Here is a 25,603-nt window from a genome sequence, read left to right as displayed (position 1 = left end):
AATAGAATTTGAAGGGTTTCAAATACGAAGTATTGAGTTAAAAAGGACAGTTCCAGGATGTATCAATGTAGCAACTAACATGTAAATAACAGAATAAGTCATTTTATATATTTACCTTAATGCCATAGAAACCATATATAATCGATATTATGCATCAAAAGTGGAAAAATTTAAGAGACTACTTGCATTGTAGCATTACAAAAACTTGATTCGGCGTTCCTAACATAAGTTGGTATTTAAAGAAATGTGTTTGAAAATGTAAAATGACAAAAATAAAAATTCCGAGGAAATTAAAAACCGTATAAGGCATATCTGTAATGAGGGGTTAAAGGGTCACAGCAGTCCGTTCCATTATTCAAAATATTCATTTCATATACCCAAAATATCCATTTCATTATTCAAAATTGGCTATTTCTTAATTTTCACGCGTATTTTGGCATTTAGGTCCTCCGTATCCCCTCTAATATTTATTTCAGCACATATTGCTGATACTCAGTTATTCCTCTATCAATAAGCTTTAAATTCACCTCAATAAGGCGCTGACGGGTTGCAGCAGTCCATTTCATTTTCAAAATAAGCTATTTAGGTCCTTCGATACTCATTTAATATGCGTTGCGGAACATATTGACTATATAACTTTTGTTCCTCTCTTCATAAGCTCTCGAATGAGGTATAAAGTATACCTGTAATTAGGGGCTGAAGGGTCACAGCAGTTCATTCGATTATTCAAAATATCCATTTCATTATTCAAAATTGGCTATTTATTTATTTTCACGCGTATTTTGGCATTCAGGTCCTCCGTAACTCTGTAATGGTCATTGCAGCGCATATTGTTTATATTCAGTGTATTCCTCTATCAATTAGCTTTAATTTGGTGTATGATTTCTTCCTTAATTAGGAGCTGACGGGTTGCAGCAGTCCATTCCATTATTCAAAATAAGCTATTACTTAATGTTCACGCGTATTTTGATATTTAAGTCCTTTTTTACTCCTCTAATATCCGTTGCGGAACATATTGACTATATACTTTTTGTTCCTCTTTCAATAAGCTTTCGAATGAGATATAAGGTATATCGATAATTTAGGGCTGAAGTGTGGCAGCAGTCCATTCGCTTATTCAAAATATCCATTTCATTATTCAAAATTGGGTATTATTTAGTTTTCACGAGTATTTTGGCATTTAAGTTTTCAGTAACCCCTCTAATGGTCATTGCAGCACATATCGTTTATACTCAGTTTATTCCTCTATCAATAAGCTTTAATTTGGTGTATACATTGCCTTGATTGAGGGTTGATAGCTTGTAGCAGTCCATTCCATTATTCAAAATCAGCTATTTCTTAATGTTAAAGCGTATTTCGATGTTTAGGTCCTTCGTTATATGCGTTGCGGAACATATCGACTATATATCTTTTGTTCCTCTCTTAATCAGCTTTCGAATGAGGTATAAGGTATATCTATAATTAGGGGCAAAAGGGTCGCAGCAGATAATTTCATTATTCCAAATATCCATTTCATTATTCAAAATTGTCTATTTCTTAATTTTCACGCGTATTTTGGCTTATTGTTCCTCCGCAACCCCTCTAATGGTCATTGCGGCACAATCGATTTGTTATGTCTATAAGTAAAGGAGGAAGAATAGAAAAGGTCCAGTGAAAATTTTAAAAAAAATACCACGTTGAGTATTTCAAAATTCAAAATCAGCTATTTCTTAATGTTAAAGCGTATTTCGATGTTTAGGTCCTTCGTTATATGCGTTGCGGAACATATCGACTATATATCTTTTGTTCCTCTCTTAATCAGCTTTCGAATGAGGTTTAAGGTATATCTATAATTAGGGGCAAAAGGGTCGCAGCAGATAATTCCATTATTCCAAATATCCATTTCATTATTCAAAATTGGCTATTTCTTAATTTTCACGCGTATTTTGGCATATAGTTCCTCCGCAACCCCTCTAATGGTCATTGCGGCACAATCGACTTGTTATAAAATTGAGAATGGAAATGGGAAATGTGCCAAAGAGACAACAATCCGACCATAGAAAAAAACAACAGCAGAAGGTTACCAACAGGTCTTCAATGTAGCGAGAAATTCCCGCACCCGGAGGCGTCCTTCAGCTGGCCCCTAAACAAATATATACTAGTTCAGTGATAATGAACGCCATACTGATTTTTTCCAAATTGTACACAAGAAACTAAAATTAAAATAATACAAGACTAACAAAGGCCAGAGGATCCTGACTTGGGACAGGCGCAAAAATGCGGCGGGGTTAAACATGTTTGTGAGATCCCAACCCTCCCCCTTTACCTCTAGCCAATGTAGAAAAGTAAAAGCATAACAATACGCACATTAAAATTCAGTTCAAGAGAAGTCCGAGTCTGATGTCAGAAGATGTAACCAAAGAAAATAAACAAAATGACAATAATACATAAATAACAACAGACTACTAGCAGTTAACTGACATGCCAGCTCCAGACTTCAATTAAACTGACTGAAAGATTATGATTTCATCATATGAACATCAGGCACAATCCTTCCCGTTAGGGGTTTAGTATCATACCATCATAACATATATGAGAAGAACATAACCCGTGTCATGCAAACAACTGGTTTTTGAATAAATGTGTTTAGTTCCGATGCAAAGACCCTATAAGGGAATCAATATTAATGCCAAAATATGCAATCTTTAATGACCTGACAACAGTATCGTAACTATATCCCTTCTTAATAAGTCTATTCAAAGGTTTTGATAGTTTTTGAGGTGAATACTGACACCTTTGTGCTTTATAAAGTAAATTTCCATAAAAAAATTGGATGTGCAATACCTGAACGTATAAGAAGTCTGCATGTTGAGCTATATTTACGAATGATGTCCTTATACCGATGATAAAATTTAGTAAATGTTTTGACTAGTTTGTGATATCGAAAACCCTGGTGTAATAGTTTTTCAGTAATACATAAATTTCTCTCGTTAAAATCTAAAACATTGTTACATACACGAGCGAATCGTACAAGTTGAGATATATAAACACCGTAAGATGGTGACAAGGGAACGTCACCATCTAAAAATGGATAATTAACGATAGGAAATGAAAAATCATCTCTTTTATCATAAATTTTAGTATTCAGCTTTACGTTAGTGATATCAAGATCGAGGAAAGGGCAGTGGTCATTGTTAGTATTAACTTTATTTAAAGTAAGTTCAACAGGATAAATTTCTTTAATATACATACTGAAGTCGTCATTATTGAGAGCCAAAATATCATCCAAATATCTAAAAGTATTATTAAATTTGTTTATCAGATGTTGTTTCGATGGGTCTTTGCTTATTTTTGTCATAAATTGTAACTCATAGCAATACAAAAGCAGGTCCGCAATAAGTGGTGCACAGTTAGTTCCAATTGGAATTCCGATAATCTGACGATATACGGAATCCCCAAAGCGAACAAAAATGTTATCTAGTAAAAATTCAAGGGCATATATAGTATCAAAACATGTCCAATTGACATAGTTTTTTTGTTTATTGCTACTAAAAAATGACCTAAAAGAGTTTGAAAATATATATTTACATTCTGACTTTTTAAATGCCCATTTAATTAGGTGTGTGAATTTTTCTTAATGAGAATGTGAGGCAATGTGGTATACAGGGTAGAAAAATCAAAACTTTGAACAGATTCAAAATCACCAATATAATCATGCAATTTATCAAGTACTTCCAACGAGTTCTTGACACTCGAAAAGTAATTAAATCCACTATTTTCGAAGGCCTTATTTGAACAATTTATTATCATGTTTTTAATGGTACCAAGTGTGCTGGTGAGAAGAATAGACAATTTAGTAGTGGAACAATGGCTTGAAGACGAAATAAATCTATATTTGTAAGGTGTTTTGTGTAGCTTCGGAAGCCAGTACATAGTTGGGACTTTCATTGTATTTGGCTCTGCTTGTAAAGCGGTAGATAAAAGTTTATGTTTGTTACAGATGTCGTTTTCTGAAAATGGAGTCAGTTGGAATGTTGGTGAATTGGTGATTTCTTTTTTCAGAACCTCAATGTAAAATGTACGTCAAACAATAATAATATTATTAGCAGATTTATCGGCCGGGACAAAAACAAATTCCTTGGCTAGTTCTTTTAGTTTATTTTTGATACGAGAAATGGGGTTTTTGTGGTTATTGTTAATAGTAAAATGTTCTTTAAAATGTTGAATACGTATATCAACTATCTTCATTACTGAATTAAAAAAAAGAGTCCAAAGATTTTTTGTCAGCTTTTTCCCGTTTTATCCATTTCAAACAGTAAGTATGGAGTGAGTCGTAGATGATATTACGACACTCATTCCAATTAATAATTGACGGGGGACGATATTTAGGTCCTTAACTGAGGAATGATTTTAACTCTCGGTCTTGAACGATGTTAAGATCTCCTGTTATAACATGGGAAATGGGTCCATATATATATTCGGAGGTACTACAATTACATGAAGTATGTGTATTTTCACTGATATTAACATCTTTACACAGTTGACTATAATTAAACACAAATTTCCGTGTAGATTTCTTGTAAATATAACAAATAAGAGGTAGCTCAGTATTGTCAAAATATCCAGGAATTTGTTCTTTAACAGAATGGTCGTTAAATATACCGGCAATATTTACAAAATCAAAACCTTTATTGACATACTTTATTTTAATAATATGTTTTTTATGATCTTCAGGACGATCAATTTTGGGAAATAGTTTAGAATAACAATATGCCATAATAATTTGAACAATTTCATACTTAGGACTGCTATATGAAATTGTGTTGCAATCCTCCAAAATTTTATTTAACTTATTAACGTAATTAACAGATAATGTCTGCCGTTGTTTTTTGAAATAGAAATTAGGTCCGAAATATTGGTATGATTGGTCCGAAATTTTCTTTGATTGCGATTTGTTCTACGACCGTGAGAACGGTTTTTACGAACAGTTTTAGAAACTATATCCAAAATGTTAACGGAATCGGTTCTAGATATATTACCAATTCCCATGATATTATCATTAAGACCGAGAGGGTAGACTGTCTGTAATTGTTTAATCCAATTTAATTCAATTATTTTCCGTCATCGTACAAACTTTTAATGAGACTCACCAGGCTGCTTATTTACTACTTCTAAAGGTTGAACTGCTAAATATTGAAAAGGATGGTTGTGCTTTTTAAGGTGTTGGTAAATGATACTTTTGAATTTATTGGGTCTTTTAAAACGATACAGATGTTCTTGAGTGCGTTTAGATAAATATCGTCCAGTTTCTCCTACGTACTGAATACCACATCCCGGTTTGTTTCATGTGAGTAAATAAATAATACTGTTTGTTTTTCAAGTTATATCAGTTTCAAAATTCAAAGAAAATGTGCGGCCATTAAACGTGAACCTTACCGTATTGTTAATGGAAAGACGGGGACATGTAAGTCTTTTTTGGCATGACACTTATTGATAGAAGGGTAACCACGATTTTTATTGTTAAAAATGTTAGCGATGGTAGTATTTTTATGTCTATAATTAAAGTGTTATACGGGAAAGAGGGGGAAAGGGCTGACTAAGGCAGTTGCCTCCCCTTTCCCGTTAAAGGGTTTAATGTGTTGTTGGTCGCTCTGCTTTACATGTCTGTGTTCTCTATTTTAACTACAACAGTTTGGGGGATTGTCGTTCACGTTCTTTCGAGGCCTCCTGGTGAATAAAACAAAGCTGTCTATATATGTTTATTTCGAGTCTAACCATAAGAGTAAATTAATCAAATACATAAATATGAAATAAAGAGTTTGTTGTAAGGAGTCCTTCGTCTTGTCAACATCACCCCTGTTTACTGATACCACCTTTATTTTGTTAATTTTTCTTTTCGAGTGCATATTTGTTTAATTTCGCTGAACAATTATAATATAAACTAATACGAAAAACGTCGTTTAATTGGACCGAATTTAATATAATGACACTGCACAATATTGAAAGCAAATGGCAAATGGCACGCAATAAATCGGGCCTTTCTTATATTTTAGTAGTTCGGATTCAAACGCTCGAGTGACCTACGACTGTTGTGCGACAGTCGTGCGACAGTCGTTCGACAGTAACACGCGCATCCCATGACATAAAACTCCGAAAAATAGCACCATGGCTTGATCCAAACATCAAATCAAGTGAGATTATACCAGACTACTTTCATTATGACACGGAACGCCAAAATCGCCCAAAGGACACCCATGGAGGGGTATTTATAGCAGTTAAACAAACATTACAGCTGGGTAACACCATAAAAAGCACAGAAATAGAACTACTGACTGGCACTATTAACTTGGAAGGAAAAAAGAAAATACTTATAGGTGCATTTTATCGACCACCTGATAAAACAGATGACACCTACCTGAATAAAGTGAAAAACGAAATAAATAACATTAGAGCAAAACATCAAAAAGACATATTCCTTATTGGTGGCGATTTCAACCTACCAGATATTAAATATAGACAATCGACAGTATCCTACCAGAACCAAGCAGGCATTCTTAGAACTTGTAGCTGACAACGGACTAGATCAAATTGTGGGCTTTCCAACACGAAAAGAGGACACCTTATATTTATTTCTTACCTCTCATCCTTCATTTAAATTAAGATGCAAACCTTTATCATCAATAGGAAACAGCGACCACGACATCGTCCTCCTAGATATGGTTTGTAAACCACTTAAACCTAAACCAGTCAGAAGAAAAATATTTCTATAGAAAAAAGCTGAAATACATAGTATAAAGGAAGACCTACAAAACTTTATAACTACCTTCAAAAACATCAAAGATAGAAGCGTTGAGTCTTTATGGCAGGCATTTGAAACAGCTGTACAAACCACCATAGAGAAAAGAGTATCAACAAAAATGACCCTAGGAAGAAACACTCATCCATGAATCAATACAACCATTAGTCGCAAAATTAACCAAAAGCAGAAAGCACACAAGAAGGCTAGAAAAACTACAAAAGAAAAGAGACAAGGATAGGTATAAAAGACTACAACAAGAAGTACAGTGGGAGTCCCGGCAAGCCAACAAGAAATATATGGAAGAGGTCAGTTCAAACTAAAGAGATAATGCAAATAAATTCTGGTCTTATATCAAGAGAAAAGGTCAAGAATGGACAGGAGTGGCACCGTTAAAAACAAAATGGTATTTCTACAAAGTAACAACAAGAGCAAAGCTGACATTTTAAACGACCAATTCCAGTCAGTATTTACCAAAGAAAACCTAAATAACTTCCCAGATAAATGAAAAAGTCCATACTCCACCATGAAGGACATAAAAATTAATACCAACGGAGTCCACAAATTGTTAAAAAACCTGAAACCGCATAAAGCTACTTGTCCCGACTCAATACCAGCCTTTATACTGAAAGCACCGAACACCTGGCTGTGTCACAAATATGGTCAAAAATCTAAAGTGGGAAAGAAGAACGGAGGAAAACAAATAGATTATGCATGCTTTTCAAGATCCAGCATGATTTTATAGATATAGACCGTCACCAATATTTGACACCGAATGATAACCGGACCAGAGGTAAAAAACGCTTCTTCCAAGAAAGAACAAGTACAGACACCTACGGCCAATCTTTCTTCCCGAGGACAATCAGGAATTGGAACAACCTACCAACAACAGTTACAGCGACCAACACCGTTGAGGGATTCAGAGCTGCCCTGAAGGCATGCTCTGAAAGGAAGAAGGAAAAACCAGTTGTAAATAATTTTAATTGTATATTTTTTGCGAACGTTTTAAATGTAATTTGTAAATAGCAAAGAGAAATCTTTCTGTGTTGCCCAACACTGCGTAAAGTTTTCGCGCGGAACCATTAACATTCAGCATTAAATCCGGTTCCTTACATGGAAGAAGAAGAAACAACTCACGATTGTCGTACGACTGTCGCACGACTTTCACACGACTCACTTGCGACAAATCCACGACAGTACAATTACAATTATTTTTTTCAGTACTGTTCCCATCGTGGAACCATCGTGGATATGTCGTAGCTGATGTGACCACTCGAAACATTTTTTTGACATTTTGCCCGACAGTGCCACGACAACTATTTTATCGATTTTGCACGACAAAAATATCGTACGATCTGTTGTGACCGGGACTTTAGTCTATACTTCGCGGATCATCGCACTTTAGCGTATGTAGTAGGCATCGTACTTAAGCGTCACCATCGCACTTTAGAGACCTACATATATATATAATTAGCATTAAAATGCTATTGTATTTTTATAAGACCTACTTTATTACACATGATCTGGGACTAATGACATCTATCTATAAGTCCAAGCATACAGTAAATTATTATAATATGAATATGTTTCTTGTTTAAATAGCCACATATGATGCTATAAAATTGAGAATAGAAATGGGGAATGTGTCAAAGAGACAACAACCCGACCATAGAGCAGACAACAGCCGAAGGCCACCAATGGGTCTTCAATGCAACGAGAAACCCCCGCACCCGGAGGCGTCCTTCAGGTGGCCCCTAAACAAATATGTATACTAGTTCAGTGATGATGGACGTCATACTAAACTCCGAATTATACACAAGAAACTAAAATTAAAAATGATACAAGATTAACAAAAGTCAGAGGCTCCTGACTTTGGACAGGCGCAAAAATGCGGCGGGGTTAAACATGTTTTTTGAGTCTTAGTCACCATTTATTAGGACAGGAATTGGGTTTACAAAGAGAGAATTCTTTGCAAACTTAGATAAGGGGTGGGACCAAACCTATAGATAATATAACAAAGAAATGATGAAATATAAAGAATACGTTGATTGTTTTTTGGTTGCCCTATGTCCGGTGGCAAATATTTCACGCATGTTTATGACAAATATAAGAGAGATCAAAGGATAAAGAATTGAGTGAAATGGTAAAAACTAAAAGATATAGAATTATAGAAACAATCTTTGATCTGAACCCACTCCCCCCTCCCCTCACACACCATAACCATAACTGCCAATGCTCCCTCAAATACATCTCTATACAAATATCTAAATCTTAACCCCGTCCCCCCTAGACACCGAGGTTCTGAATCCGCCCCTGTTAAATGTATCTTATTACATACATTTTGTGCGGGTCCAAAGATAATAGCTAAACGTACAACCCTACAACTTGTTGGATACAAATCATTAGGGAGTTGTATCTTATTATATTATATACTGTGTCGCAAAATAAAGTAACTTTATACCCCCGCCCCCTCCTTTTCCCAATGCAGCATTGAAAAGTTAATAATCATTTAAAAGTCCTGAAGAAAAAAAAATGTTTTGAAATATGCCCTGCATACTTATTCATGCAAAGACATATAGAAGTTATTGAACTACATGTACTATGGGGCTTGAAAAAAAATCTATTTGAGACCCATTTAAGGGATTCGGAGATGGGAAACAAGCTCAGCAACGAATCTTAAACAGCTCAGGTCTCTTCTTGTGGGTCTCTGGTTCTGCTGTCGTAATTAAGTGATTTTTTTTCTATATGTTGCAAAAAAGAAGGGGCTTAGTCCAAATAATTATAACGTCCTCGAAGGCTTTTTTTTCTTTTTCATGTTAGCCTTCCTCATTCTCTCTGAGGACCAAGGAAAGTAAAAACTGATATATAGCATCAGAGGACGTCATGATTACATGTGTCTGAACTTAGAGGGGGAAAAAGGGGGGACTAGCTTTGTATTTTTTTTTTTATTTCAATGTGTAGACTGTAGAGGAGTTTCTTCAGAAAGAGGTTTCATTGAAGGTGTGTTTGCCATGTGCACGCAGGTATCTGTTTTTGTCCATGGACAGGTTGTGTGTCAAATTAATTATTAATACATGTCACTCGCATGTTTTACTCGACCTGGTCATTATTGGCATTAACAGCCAGTGCACGAACTCGCACAAACGCCAAATTTAATTAGAGCGGCGATATTCCGACGCGGTTTTCTTTTAATACTTGATCACTCATGTTCAGAAAGAAAGGGGAGAAATCCCGGCAAAAAATTACCGACCAATCAAAAACATTGTTGCAAATTTGACCTTGTGACGTTAAAGAATATCCAATAATGCAACTATTGCATATAAATAAAAAAATACTACTATGCCAATTGAATAAAAAATGTTGCATTCAAATGAAAGTTATACCAATCGAATAAAAAATATTGCATTTGAATGACAAATTATACCATTTGAATAAAATATATTACATTTAAATGAAAAAATATTACATTTAAATGAAAAAATATACCATTTAAATGAAAAATTATACCATTTGAATAAAAAATATTGCATTTAAATGAGAAAATATACCATTCAAATAAAAAATTATTGCATTTAAATGAAGAAATATACCAATTAAATATAAAATATTGTATTTAAATGAAAAATATCAAATTTTTGCAACCAATACCATGCCATATTCATGTTTACGTAAATTTATAAATTTTATTTATAACAATAAAAATAATTATCAATGTCATCATGAACAAACTTTTATGAAATAATAATTAACTCAATAATCCCTATAATTTAGCACTGGTAAACTGGCATTTTTGTTTGCATTAAATCTATCATCTTAACAAATATATTAGAATCACTTTTTGAAAAGAATCAAATCATCCTTAAATTAAAAAAATGTCCTTTAAATATTTTTTCTAAATCTAATTCAACACTAAACTTTTAACTTAAGTTGTCTAGACATTTCTGTAAAGATTCAGAAATCATAATATGTTCCCTTGCTACTTACTTGCTTAGTTAAGACATGTAACCTGCCCCAAGGCCAAGTACCGTGTATTCTTTATTTTTCTAAATCAATTCATATTTGGAAAAAAATGCATTGTACATTATTTTTTGGTTTCATCTTCGGTTAAAAAAAGGGAAATACAAAACTGTAATTTATCAATGTATCAAAATGGTTTCATCATTCCCATTAAAATGTTATGATTGCATATTGCTGAAGGATTTAAAAAAAAAAATTTAAATCAGATAAAAATTTTCAATGAGGTCATCAGATAATTGAATTAATGTAAATGTTCCTATAAATCATTTATATTCATAAGACTTGTTGATTAAATGATTTTAATTAATAAGCTATACAAAAAATAATCAAGGACAAATCCATTGCTATATATATCATTATTTGAATGCACACTTCTGTCATGTGCACAACTTTTTGAGATCTTTTTTTATAATATTAAGCACTACAAAATTGAGGACAGGTTCATTACTGGTAAGTGCCTATTTAATGTAAATGCTACAATTCAGTAGCTCTCATAAAATATTACACAGTGAAATTTGAATTGGCCATGTTCTTTTATTATCCCAACAGCCCATGTAAAATGAAATGATATAACAATGATGGTCAATATGTGTTTAAAGAGATGTGGTATACCAAATCAAAAATAAACAAATACACAGCAATTTTCAAGAAATGTGATAAAAAAATTATCTGACTATTATATAACAATTTAATTAGGATTATTGTAACATTTACATGTATATCACATTTCACAAACAATTAATAAATCAAATGTGGATGAGAAACTAAAATGTTGCAAAAAATCGAAAACACGCATCTATTTCATTTAAAGACATTCGACTTTAAATTTGTACAGAATTTACTTTACCAGAAATAAAGAAATTTATCATTTATTTAAAAGAAATCATCAAGACATGTGCAGAATTATTGGAATGAAAGTGGTGTTTCTGGATTTTTTTATTGTAGGAGTAGAAGACTAAATTTATATTTCTCATATCAAAAGGTTGTAAAAATGATTGTCAGGTAAATGTGATTTTTCTTCTGATTTCATTAACTTTTCATTGGTAGGACTTGATAAATATAAGAATTTAAAGATATTCAAATGAATAGTTATAAATTACAAATCTGTGTTAGTTTTGTCAACTGAAAAATAGTCATCAAATATATAATTTGAAAAAACAATTGATTTGCATACAATCGTTACTATGTGGTTATTGTCAACAATCACTATAAATCTAGCACATATAAATTGTTACATGTATCATAATTATGAATTATATAATGCATTAAGTACTCATTGACTAAATTTAAAGAATTTTAACTTCTTTATGGCACAAGAATTGAAATTCAATTTTTGAGATGTAAAAAAAAATCCTTCATAACACTATGAATATTAAATAAACATTATAAACAAAACAGTAAACATAAGTACATGTGTAAGCAACCTTTATGAAATAAAATCAAATCCCTGGTTTAAAATATGAGGATTTTATTTCTTGAGACTAGCTTCAAAAATCAAACAGTGTATAGACTTGCAAATTTTTCAGAATGCCATACAATGGTCAAATCTTTAACTATAAAGGACAATAACTCCTTAAGGGGTCAATTGACTATTTTTGGAGTTAAAAAAAAGCATAAATAATAACAATCATATCAATCATTTATCACATTCTATAAATATTCGAGAACTGAATGCTTTTTTTTGTAACTTTATTCGGGTGTAAAAGCGTTGACCAAAGTATATTTTGTATGAATAATAAAGGCAACAGTAGTATACCGCTGTTCAAAACTCATAAATCCATGGACAAAAAACAAAATCGGGATAACAAACTAAAACCGAGGGAAACGCATTAAATATAAGAGGAGAACAACGACATAACACTAAAATGTAACACACATAGACAAAATCCCACGAGAATAACAAATATAACATATATATATAACATCAAAACCAAATACATGAATTTGGGATAGACAAGTACCGTGACACGTCTTATCGCAATGTGAATTTACACTCAAAAATAAGAGAAAACAAACGACACAACGTTATAATGTAATACACACAGAAACGAACTATAATATAACAATGACCATATTCCTGACTTGGTACAGGGCATTTTTAAAGGAAAAAATGGTGGGTTGAACCTGGTTTTGTGGCATGCCAAACCTCGCACTTTTATGGCCATGTGAAATATAACATCAAAATGACAACACAGGACTACAATATAAATAAATTGGAGAACACAATTGACAAAGAATCACACGAACAACAGCCAACAAAAGGCAACAAGTTCAAAATTTTAATACGTATATAATATGTATGAAACGCGGAAATGGGACAGAAGACAAATGATAAATGATAAACAATGGCAAAAGCACACATTTTCCCTCTATGCAAGGTAAGCTAATAATATTGACATTTAGGTTTGACTAATTCAAAAATCGAAAACCAAAATGTCTTATAAAATATACACACATTCTTTTAAAAAGTCTAAAAAATCTATATCAAACTTCTATTAAAGAAAAAAATATAATCAGACCTAGTAAAAACGGTAAAGATAAATAGATATTGTTTGTTCAATACACACTTTTTTTCCCTTACTGCATTAAGAAATTAAATATAAAATTTTGTAGTAGAATTGTGCATAAATGTGTTCTCTTGAAGGTCAAGATCTGTACTTGGTATAGAGTTTTATCGTGTTCTCTACTGGTTCCAGCCAAAAGACGGTCTGTGCTACACCAGACAAAATGATTATAGCTATCATCTTACTTGTACCTCCTTTGTAGAAAGTTATCAACCTCAGTCATGTATATAAGTTTTTTTCCATTTCCATGAACAATGTAAAAACAATATTGCCAAGCGTTATGCTTATTAGTGCATTTATTAGCTGCTATGTCACACGTGTTATGTTGTATATTATACAAATATAGCCTTTGTATAAGGTCGATACAAGTCAATTGACCTGAAAGAAGGATATTGACTGAGGACGAAGTCCGAGGTCGATATATCTCTTTGGGTCGATATATCCTGTATTGACCTCATACGAAGGCTATATTTGTTATATTATTAATTTCCGACCATATTTGTATCAAAATCGTTATCTGATTTTGTTGAAATTTTATAGATATCATATTGTCTCCTTGACAATAAAACAATTATAGTTGTTATTTCATTTACCTTTTTTGTTTGTTTGACATCTTATGTATTTGAAGATATCATTTGTTTCAAAACGTTAACAATATCCTGAAATTCATTACATGACGTCACAAAATATATCGGTTTTTAGATATTCTAAAAATAACCGTGCAATATAATTTTTACTATCCGCCGTTTTCTATCTACCTTCGAAAATATTGTTTAACATGTGACTATCCCTGAACGAATCAAATTTGTTAAAATATACGAATTAATAATATTATGCTTTATTCCTTTCATGATGATTGTATAACCTACAGCCAGTTGTGTCGCATATATAAAAAGAAGTAGTGGTATGATTGCCAATGAGACATATCTTTCCAAGAGACCAAATTATACAGAAATTAGCAATTATAGGTCACCGTTCGGCGTTCAACAATTCCCAAAGCCCATACAGCATATACATAGTCAGCTATAGATGTCCCCGAAATTACAAATGCAAAACTATTCAAACGAAAAAACTAACGACTAAATTCATGTTAGAATAATAAGCGCAAAAGAAAAGAAACACGGCAACAAACGACAAACACTAAATTACAAGCTCCTGACATGGGACATGCACATAAAGAATGTGTCGGGGTTATACATATATTTCATTAGACAGGGCGAGTAACTCTAAAGATGGATACTATTGGGTCAATAAAATACCCAAATGCTTCAAAAACAATAGTTACCATTAAAATATGCTTTTTGGTCATTATCATTTCAATTTTTCACAGATGGTAACTATAACTTGTAATTTGTTTAGTGAATACATGTAGTAAGCCATTATAGAATCATTTTTCATAACAGCGTGAACATAACCATATTTTCTTGTCGCGCTCAGGTGATCAATTGACTGGGTCAGATCAGGTAAACGTTCATCTGTAACGCTCATTTGTCATATCGTACATGTTATAGACATTTAATTAAACTGTGGGGTCGCCAAAGGTTCTAAACGCCAAAATGAAATAATACGAATAACTAGCAGAAAACCGTAAACTTTCTGTGTTGATTTAAATGATGAATACTCAAACTTTCTTTTGTTTTTTCTCGTGCACCTGCATGTACTTTACTCTTTTATTACATTCTATTTGAAACCCCATTGGAAGGCCTCTGACAGACTAATTGAGCGTAAAATCACAGTTATCGATAGCCGATGACAAACAAGTTTAAGGTAAACGATTCAGTGCTATCAAACGTATAGCGGTGGTCCACGCTGTTATAAAAATGCTTCTTTATCAACGTGCATCTTTTGACTTGAACTTAATTATTTTTAAGAGTTATTGCAAGAGCAAATGTACTAGACTTGCAAACTTTATTTCGATAAGTGATCTGCAACATGTGTTCTCACAAGTTCTTTTAACAAAATCAAATTCAACAAGTAAGTATATTTAAAAGAGGGACGAAAGATACCAAAGGGACAGTCAAACTCATAAATCCAAAACAAACTGACTAATCGATACAACCAATGATATGTTTCATTTCATCAAGCACTAGTGTATTTTATGCTGTATATGATTATGCCAAAAGTGAAGTTACATGTACTAAACTCCGAGGAAAATTAAAAAAGGAATGTCCAGGCTAATCAAATGGCAATATCAAAAGCTCAAACACATCAAACTAATTGATAACAACTGTCCTATTCCTGAATTGTTACAGGCATTGTCTTATGTAGAAAATTGTGGATTGAACCTGATTCTATAGATAGCTAAACCTCTCACTTGTATTGACAGACGCGTCAAATATAAAATCATGCAACTGATCCAGGTAACTCTTGAAAGGAACTAACATAATACGTATATATGATATATATTTCAGTAAGTACATTAATTATATAAGCGAAGAAAAATAATTCTTGCAAATTGACACGAGGTTTGTCTTTCGTTTACCGTAAAAACATTGATATAGCATTTAATTCGTCTAAACCCCCCTCAAAATATCTAAATCTAGGGATGTTTAAAAAGTTTGATGATTTAAACAAGTGTGATATTTTGTGCTGTTTAATAAATTTGGTAAGTCATGGCATCCATTTTATTTGTTTTGTTAAATAAGGGATGAACATGCAATTCTTTTATTTGGAAATTGCAGACTTTAGAATTTTACTCCTCTTTCTTCTACCTTAGGTTTAAATTTTGGGATAAACAAGGTTCTGTCAAAAATCATTAGCTTGTGATTTAGCATTTAGCATGAACATAGTCATGTTATGTTTATTTTGTTTTTCTAACTATTTATTTTAATTACAGCATTGGATTTTGGGACATATGGTATCGGACTCACAAGTCCCTTCAAAGGTTCTAGACAATACTGGATGTGGTCAAACTACAAGACAAAAAATAGGTTTTGAGTTGACTCATCATGTCCATCTCAGTATTTCTATTGAATGTATAAAGGTGAATAGGAACTCCCATACAAGCACTAATTTGTTGTCTGCGGCTTATTGCCAAACAAAGTTAATTCCAGTATGTAAATTATAATAAATTTGGGATACACTTACTTTTGAAAATTTATAGTGAAGGATATTTGATAACGTTACAACAACATTTCTGATATCAATAATATTAAAAAACGGGACAAAGATCCTAACTGGTGAGCACATACTTCTTTATGTGTGCATTAAACACATCTGGTATTCTAAATTGATAGTACAACTGCTTTAAAAGTTCTAATTCAGAGATGAAACCATCTAGAAATTCTTAAGTGCAATTTCCATTTTTTTTCTGTAGCAACATCCAAGCTGCAATGGAATAGTATACCTCCTATTTCACATATTTTAAAGCTTCTATTTCAAATTAGGGAGAATCAAAACAATCTAAATGAAATAAGTTCTTCCAACTTGCTCCTCGTTGTTTATATGTATCCCACGCGCGACATGTAAACAACGATGAGCAAGTGTGGAAAACGTATTCTAATTAGATTAAGTCAAATTCGTAAGTCGAAAATAAACTAACAACGCATGGCAAAAAGAAAAGACTAACATACAAATACCACACGTTCAAAGCGCATCATATAATTTATATTAGTAACTTAAAAAAAAAAGAAGCAATAAGTGAGAGTCCAAATAAAATCGGAGGTTATTTCAAGTGATCCGGAAGGGTAAACATAGTAGCATGTTCAATATGTAGCACCCTTTGTTTTTTCAAGTACATACCAACCCATGTATACGTTTAACTCGGTAGGCTCATTCGGGTAAAAAGAGAAAAGATAGTAGCTATTACAATTGCAACATATCCGTTTTCCCCTGTGAACAATATTTGCCATTAGAGTCAACCAACTCGTGATGACGTCCGTTAAATTTTCGAAGGGAAGATTTCGAATTCACCTCTTTGAACTCTCGGTTTATTGGCTTCCTTGTAAATAGCAACCCTCTATCACGTATCTTGAAAGGAAACGCAAGCCCTGGAATATCGTATCAACTGCAGATGTATACTCAATATGCCGGAGTTGGTGAAACTTTGCTATATATAGAAATAGAAATTTACAACTTGGAAGCTGAAACAATCCCTTTATACTAAAGTTTTGTTCCCAAATAACCCTCAATCTATTGTTAATAATATATCACTGATTACTGTAAACCAACTTATTTTCGCGAGCGATTTATTTTCGCGACTTTCGCGAGTAGAAAAATAACGCGAATATTAATCGTCGCGAATATGTAAAACTTGGATCTTTCCTTATTAAAGTACATCATGTAAATTACAAAACCGCGAAATTAAATAGCCGCGATGTGGAATAAAAAGGTAAAACGCGAAGAAAATATCCGCGAAAATAAGTTGGTTTACAGTACATGGATGTAATTAGCATTTGTAGTATTTGTTCTTAAATGTGCAAATTGTGATGCAAAATGCAAAAAATAGATATATCTAAGTAGAGAATATATAACCACTCAATTTCTCCAAGAAGTAAACTTGAGAATGGAAATAAGGAATGTGTCAAAGAGAAAATATGTTTGAGAAAATATTTGGTTATCGTCTGAACGTTGCAACTGTAATTGGCTTTAATGACCTGTTCCAAGTTACAAGTAACAGAAAATGTAATAAATTGCAGTGCATAGGTATTGCTGTGTAGAGCTGATAATGTCCCCGTCATATGCAGAATGAAGGCTGACTGAAATGTGGTGGCGGAAGGAATATTTTGGATTGCACAACTGAAAAAAGAAGATTTGTTATGATTTCCAATGGAGTATCTCTTCACAAGAGACAAAAATGACACAGAAATTATTAACTATAGGTCACCGTATGTCCTTCAACAATGAACAAAACCCATACCATATAGTCAGCATTAAAACACCGATTTGACAAGTTTTAAACAGTTTAAACGATATAACTAACGGCCTTATTTATGTACAGAATGATGAACGAAAAAAATATATAGAACACTGAAACAAACGACAACTACTGAATTATAAATTCACAATAAACTGAACGAAACAAGAACTCCGAGCCTTATCTATTAAAATAATTTTCAATAGTTATTATATTTACGTCTATGAGTTGACCGCTAAGCTATACATTCATGACGAGACACATACACAAAAACAAACGCCCGAGAGAAGTTATAATAGGTCATTAGGAGAAGACACCTCAATCGAGCAATACATAAAATGCAGCCGTGGAAACAAATGTAAACCAAAGTATTAATATGTTAAATAAACAAATAATTCAATTTCGTGATTGTATGCAAAGCTTCATATTACGTCCAATAAATCACTATTTCCACTTTTTGGGCACAATGTATACGTACACCAGGGCAGCCCTGTTTTTTATATTCTTCTTATTCTATCTTTAGCCTACTATTCAGTATACTCAACTGACAGTTTTATGTCTTTTCTTGGATTTTTTTGGGCCTTGGTATTGTCTGTTTTTGTCAATATATCTTTTTGTAATGCGCTCGTTTTAAAAATGACCACACATTTAAAGAATAATATATCAAAAAAACTAGTATACTCTACATTTTATTATTTTGTCTTACTTTAAGTTAATATGCAGTATTTGGTCTTCAAATGGAAAAATCACTTGAAATCACAAAACCTAAATGTTATAAGATGTTAAAAAAGGTGGGCCATATCGACGGACATTCAAAACTCATAAATCAAAAGAAAACTGACAGCGCCATAGCAAAAGAAAAGAAGCCACACAAACGAAAGACAAAGAAAAGACAAATTAACTAAATTGTTCAAGAAGACCTATTTGTAAAGTTTTTTATTCTGCCAAAAAAGTTGCCTTTGTCGGCCTTGTATGAGGGAGGACAACTGAAATCAACGCAGAATAAGCTTGACGGTCACTATTATGAATTGATTGACCGATACAATGTGTATGTGTGTGACATATTTTCGCGCTTCATGTGTTATTTATTGATACATGAACAGTAGCCTAGTCTTTAAATTTTCCGATTGTATCACATTCTTAATTATAAAATTTTGACTGATTGGGGATTCGTATGGTAGAAGGTGAATGCATAACAGGGGCTCGTAAAACAACAGTTTCAAAAGGTGAAGTTGAAGTCATCCCTTTGACTTATTACGGACGCTATCTGGAATTTGTTGACCTTAATGGCATATCTGTTTCATATGTGACAACAAGTCAATCCACTATTCTTTGAATGTAACCTACCGAGCATGACATATCACCAGATATGTGTATTAACATGAATAAAGGCAACAGTAGTAAACCGCTGTTCGAAACTCATAAATCGATAGAAAAAAACAAATCCGGGTTACAAACTGAAACTGAGGGAAACACATTAAATATAAGAGGAGAGCAACGACACAACAGAAACACAACATTAAAATGTAACACACACAGAAACGAACTAAGCATTGTCATCTGCATGTCATAAGCTTGATCATGAGCAACACGACGGATGCCATAAGTGAGGCAGGATCTAATTACACATCCGGTGCACTTAGATTATCACGTATATTGCTTGTTTTGTTTTTTTGAGTGTTAAAAAAGTAATTCGAAAGAATATAACGGTTAAAAATCAGACACTTTGAACTGCAATAACTAAAACTATTGTTGCTTAACAGACAATATAAAGTGAAACGTTCGACATCATCTAACTGTTGAGAACAAACATATTTAACTTTAAGTTCAACAGGGCTTAATCGAGTGGACTATAATTTAGTTTTTTTTATCAAATGTTCTTTTCATAGAATCAACGACTAAGACATAATGCCTGTAGAGTCGTCCATCACAAGTAAGGTAAAACATTCAATATTCTTGATCTATCGATATTTAGAAAATTACATTAAAAGACGTTTTTTGTCTTTGTATGAATTAAGGATATCTACCTCTCAGTAACTCTGAGATCTGTAATAACTAGGGTCTCTTTTGTAGTTGGGATATATAAGTACCCTGCCGCGTTACCCGAGGGTATCACCAGCCCAGTAGTCAACATTTCGATGTTGACTTGAATATCAATAATGTGGTCATTTTTTATAAAATTTCCTGTCTACAAAACTTTGAATTTTTCGAAAACTAAGGATTTTCGTATACCAGTCATAAATAACTTAGCCGTTTTTGGCCCAACTTTTTGAAATTTTGGATCCTCAATGCTCTTCAACTTTGTACTTGTTTGGCTTTATAAGTATTTTGATATGAGCGTCACTGATGAATCTTATGTAGACGAAACGCGCGTCTGGCGTACTAAATTATAATCCTGGTACGTTTGATAACTATTTACACCACTGGGTCGATGCCACTGCTGGTGGACGTTTCGTCCCCGAGGGTATCACCATCCCAGTAGTCAACATTTCCGTGTTGACATGCATATCAATAATGTGGTCATTTTCATAAGTTTCCTGTTTAAAAAACTTTGAATTTTTCGAAAAAATAAGGATTTTCCTATCCCAGGCATAGATTACCTTAGACGTATTTGGCACAATTTTGGGAATTTTGGATCCTCAATGCTCTTCAACTTTGTACTTGTTTGGCTTTATAAGTATTTTGATATGAGCGTCACTGATGAGTCTTATGTAGACGAAACGCGCGTCTAGCGTACTAAATTATAATCCTGGTACTTTTGATAACTAGTTTACTTTTCTTTCTGTTTTTTATCGATCTGATGAATTTAGCCGTTTACATATGATTCTTATAGGTGGTTCTTATGTTATAATAATTTGTACTAATTTGAAGGTATGGCGAAGGTTGGCGCCTCCAAATAAGTTTAACCCCACAACGTTCTTTATATGCCTGTCCGAAGTCAAAAGTAAAATCACAAAAATACTGAACTCAGAGGAAAATATAATCGGAAAGTCCATAATCACATTGCAAAATCAAATGATAAAACACATCAAAAACGAATGGACGAAAAGAACTGTCATGGCCAGTGGTTGAAATTTCTTGGTGTATATAATAGTTTATTTTTTGTTCAAACACTTTTTGCATTATCGGATGAATACATCGCATTCGTAAAATGACTTTACTTTACAAGATTTTTTTTATTTTGATATTTTGTCGTGTAGTTTAAATTCTTGTGATACTGTAATTTAAAGTTTTGTCAAAAGCTTGTCATTAAACGTTGACGACCATTAGGTTATGATATGATGTAGATGATGTTTATTATCTTTTCGTAATGGAAAAAAAGATAATTGCGCAGTTAGATTTTGGCAACATTATTGACAGCTTGAAGTTGACAAAAACTACGCTTTCAAATCAAATGCAGAGAGCAACTACTACAATTTCCGTGCTTCCTGTTCAGAACATATATATATATATTATACTTATTTACATTTCTTTAACTTCTACAAGATTGTAAGAAAGGTATGTCAGTATTTAGATTGTGTCACTTCTCAAACACATTTGTATTGATATTGAGTGAACAGGCGATACCGTTTTCAAATTTAATTTTAAAAATAAGACGATGTAGTATGATTGTCAATAAGAAAACTCTCAATAAAATAGGCAAAAAAGTCATTATGGCAAGATGTTTTATTTAATTACAATACGCTTCGTATATTTTTTTACAACCCAACATTCTTTCGTTCTTGAATATTGAGATAGAGTTTGGAAATAAAACCGTCTTAAAATCATTCTCCTTCTTAAAATTAACACCCATCATTATTTCATTTGTTTTCTTTTTAGAATTTAATTTTTCTTCAAAGCATTCAATATGAAGGCAACACTCTTGTTAGCTGTTGCAGTAGCAGTTATTGTCGGAGGTAAATATTTTTATTGAAATTTATCTGTGTGTATGTTTGCCTGAAAGTATAGATATAAATATTTCTTTGAGAAAATGATCAATGTTTATAAATGATAGATTAAAAATACCAAACGAACATTCAACTCATTACTCGGAAACAAATTAAAACGCCTTGAACCCCCAAAAAATGAAATCAGAAAATTAAAGACTAGCATATGGACTACACAAAATAAAAATAACCCGTTGATATCAGATGCTACGGAAGTGATATATTTTTAGGCTATTTTAATAAACAAATTTTTCATAGAAGCATTGTTATTTTTGTACATACTTTAACATTTGTATTCTATTTATTCTTTTTTTTTAATTGAAGTTAGTGAAGCACAAAAATTGCCTTGCAAATCGTACTGGTGTCTTAAGTTTTGTGGGACAGCTGGTTGCCAAGGGTATAGATGCTACACCACTAATCCGGGGAGGATTTGTATCTGCCGTCATTGTAGAAGAATTGAGTCCCAATATGCAATTTCTGGTAGTGATGGAAATGTGAACACCTCAATGTAACTATCTAATTCATGGTTTCGATGCTAAATAAATTTTAAAAAAAACAATTGACTCATACCAACATATGTTGTATCTAAGTTGTAAACCCCTTCTTGATACAGACCATGTAATGATTGGAAGATAAAGACTTCCATTTTGAAATTATTAAATACTTAGTCTTTTAATTTTAAATTGTAGGAAAAATGACAGCCGTCTGAAACACTCCTGCTACAGTCGGTTGACAACACTTTCACATAAATCACTGACTGGCGAATTGCAAGCAAATAGTCAAAAGTTAAACTAGTATTTGAAAAGATTTAATTCAATTTGTGAATAGATGGCAAAATATAAGAAACGATTTACTCTTTTCAAAATGAAAGAAATCGAACATTTGGATCGCGGAATGGATATGTAATAGACAAACATTTGTCATGAATATCACACGCATATAACTTGGAAAATCAGCTATACGTGTTTCCCTTTACGACTAACACTTTGTTCCAATTCAAAAACAACGTTTATTTCTAACTTGAAAAAAATATTAAATTTTCACAAATTTACCAAGTGGTATTATAACATTGAACAAATAAAATATGCTTTTCTGTACGTCTTGATTTATATCTGTCAGAGAACGTCAGTTTTAGTAAATCACAACGTATAATTTGTTTTCTTCCCGACTTGTAATGATTTTTTTTAATGATCAAACACCAATAAGCAAAACACAACACATAAAGTAATTTTATTTTCTTTGCTGGACCCAGTAGTTCATCTCTCAGTTAAATTTAACTCTTTGTTAAATGTAACCGATGGTTAAATCTTTTAGCTGAAATTACGTAACAAAGGGTTAAAATTTTGTTGTTCAACATCTTTTTAACCGTTGGTTACGTAACCCATGGTTTCATTTTAATTGAAAATTTTATTTTATCAAAAGAGGAATTATGAACACTTTCCTCCGGTCTAAGAACAATTGTTTGGTTAATAAATATGATTTTCTTTCTCTCGAAAAAAGTACGCTTTTCAGCTTTGAAGTGTCTCCAGACAAAACGGCTTGAAAATAAACTAGAGTTACGTTTTGAATTTCAAAATAATCAACGGTATGGAGAGAAAAAGACACCCTTTTGTATACTGGTTATTGACAACACAAAAATAATATTTTTCCTTTCTTTTTGAACATGTTGTTGTCTGTTTTCGTCGAACTTATTGTTTTGTACACATTTTATTGAAGAAAAATATCTTCAAGCCTCGAACTTAAAAATCGGTTTACTCCACATGTTAATAATTTTTCTTGCTGTGAATTTAATATGCAGTATTTGATCTTCTATTTAGGAAGACAAACATATCACTTGTAAATACATCAACCAAATATAAGATACCGAAGAAAACAAATGACATTAAATAACCATAAGTCAAAAGAAATCTGACAACGACAGGGCAACAAAACAAACGGAAGGAACACGAAAATACAAACAAAGAATAAAATTCATTAAGATTTATTAGTCAGTTGATTAAATTAGCGCTGCACTTGTCGGTCTTGATGTATGTGAGAAAACAAATTGAAATCAACGTTATATAAGCTTGACGGACACTATAATTATTGGTTTGACCGATACGTTGTGTAAGTGTTTCTACTATAGTGTGTGCTAACATTTTTTGAGGGAATTCGATGTTTGCTATACCACTGTTCATTCCAGCGCACTTTATGACAATACCACTATATCAATCAGAATGAATTTTTTGCAGTGTTTTATGACAATACCACTATATCAATCAGAATGAATTTTTTGCAGTGTTTTATGACAATACCACTATATCAATCAGAATGAATTTTTTGCAGTGTTTTGAGAAAAGATTTTGCTTTGAAGTCATGTATTATTTGTGAAACATTTAATGTTTTAAAAGGCCGAATTTTCTGTATAAAGTCAATAATTATGTAGACTTTTAAAGCCCAAACTTTCTATTGCTTTAAATACACAAATGAAAGTTTCAATAACTATATCAATAGAGAACATGTTTACGAAATTATAGCAAAACTTTTGGCTGACAGATTTTTATTCATTATTGCAAAATAATAAACTTAAAATATCTGACATTTTCTCCCATTTTCTCCCTACCCAATTTACCCCTATCACTTGCTATGATGTGGACCGGTCATTGTTATTGAATCTAATGCAATTTGATTGGTTTAAGTTATTATTAGTTTATTTTCAAACTGTTTATGCTTTTCATACGTGACTATTGATTAAATCAGAACGTGCATTAATGTGTACAGTAACTTAAATGACCTTCAAACTTGACACTGGACGAGTCAATTTTATGTTTTATCAATGAAAGTAAAGGTATGAAAGGTAAGAATTGCCACTTCTTCTATTTCCACAAATTTTCCAAATACACAGTTGATAAATTATTTTTTTAAAAGCCTATTTGCGTAGAAAAAAGAGAAAGTTTACAATTGAGACATTCTATTCCATTAAACAAGTCAATTTTCGAAAAGAAATGCCGAATAACATTTTACGCACGGCTTCGCCAGGTAAAATTATTGTTTATCTGAACAAAAAAAAATTATTATTCAGTCTCATTTGAATAGATTGATTACAATTAATCCCTAACTAAAGTAGTCATTAAATAAATTCAATACGATCGTTTTAAGATCAATTTCGTCTACCTCACAAAATCTTGTTAGACACTATACCAACTGACCTTTTTTCGCAGTTTAAGTGATTTAGATACCACAAAAGATGCGTGATTTGCAAGTTTGCCTATAGTGACTTCATATAGCGGGTGATTAATGCATAGCAGGATGCTCGTTAAACAAGTGTTTCAAATAGAGATGTTGAGGTCTTCCCTTAGACAATCGAACAGACACTATCTCGAGTTTGTTGATCGTTATTGATCATTTGTTTTACAGATGACGATGGATATGTCATAACAATCCCTTCCCCTTTTCTTTAATTTGAACTACAGAAATAAACTTATCA

The 25,603-nt window shown here is 32.4% G+C and overlaps 1 long non-coding RNA gene across 1 annotated transcript; it reads left to right on the top strand.

Moving 5' to 3' along the window:
- The first annotated feature begins 21,846 nt into the window (after nucleotides 1–21,846).
- LOC143047791 (uncharacterized) lies at nucleotides 21,847–23,234 on the top strand. The gene is made up of 2 exons (XR_012969661.1): nucleotides 21,847–22,107; nucleotides 22,827–23,234. It is a non-coding gene; the product is annotated as an uncharacterized LOC143047791 (long non-coding RNA).
- Nucleotides 23,235–25,603: the final 2,369 nt, after the last annotated feature.

Source organism: Mytilus galloprovincialis, chromosome 10 (assembly GCF_965363235.1).
Source record: "Mytilus galloprovincialis chromosome 10, xbMytGall1.hap1.1, whole genome shotgun sequence".
Taxonomy (NCBI): Eukaryota; Metazoa; Mollusca; class Bivalvia; order Mytilida; family Mytilidae; genus Mytilus; species Mytilus galloprovincialis.
Note: the sequence above shows the minus strand (reverse complement) of the source record. Positions and strands in the feature narration are given on the sequence as shown.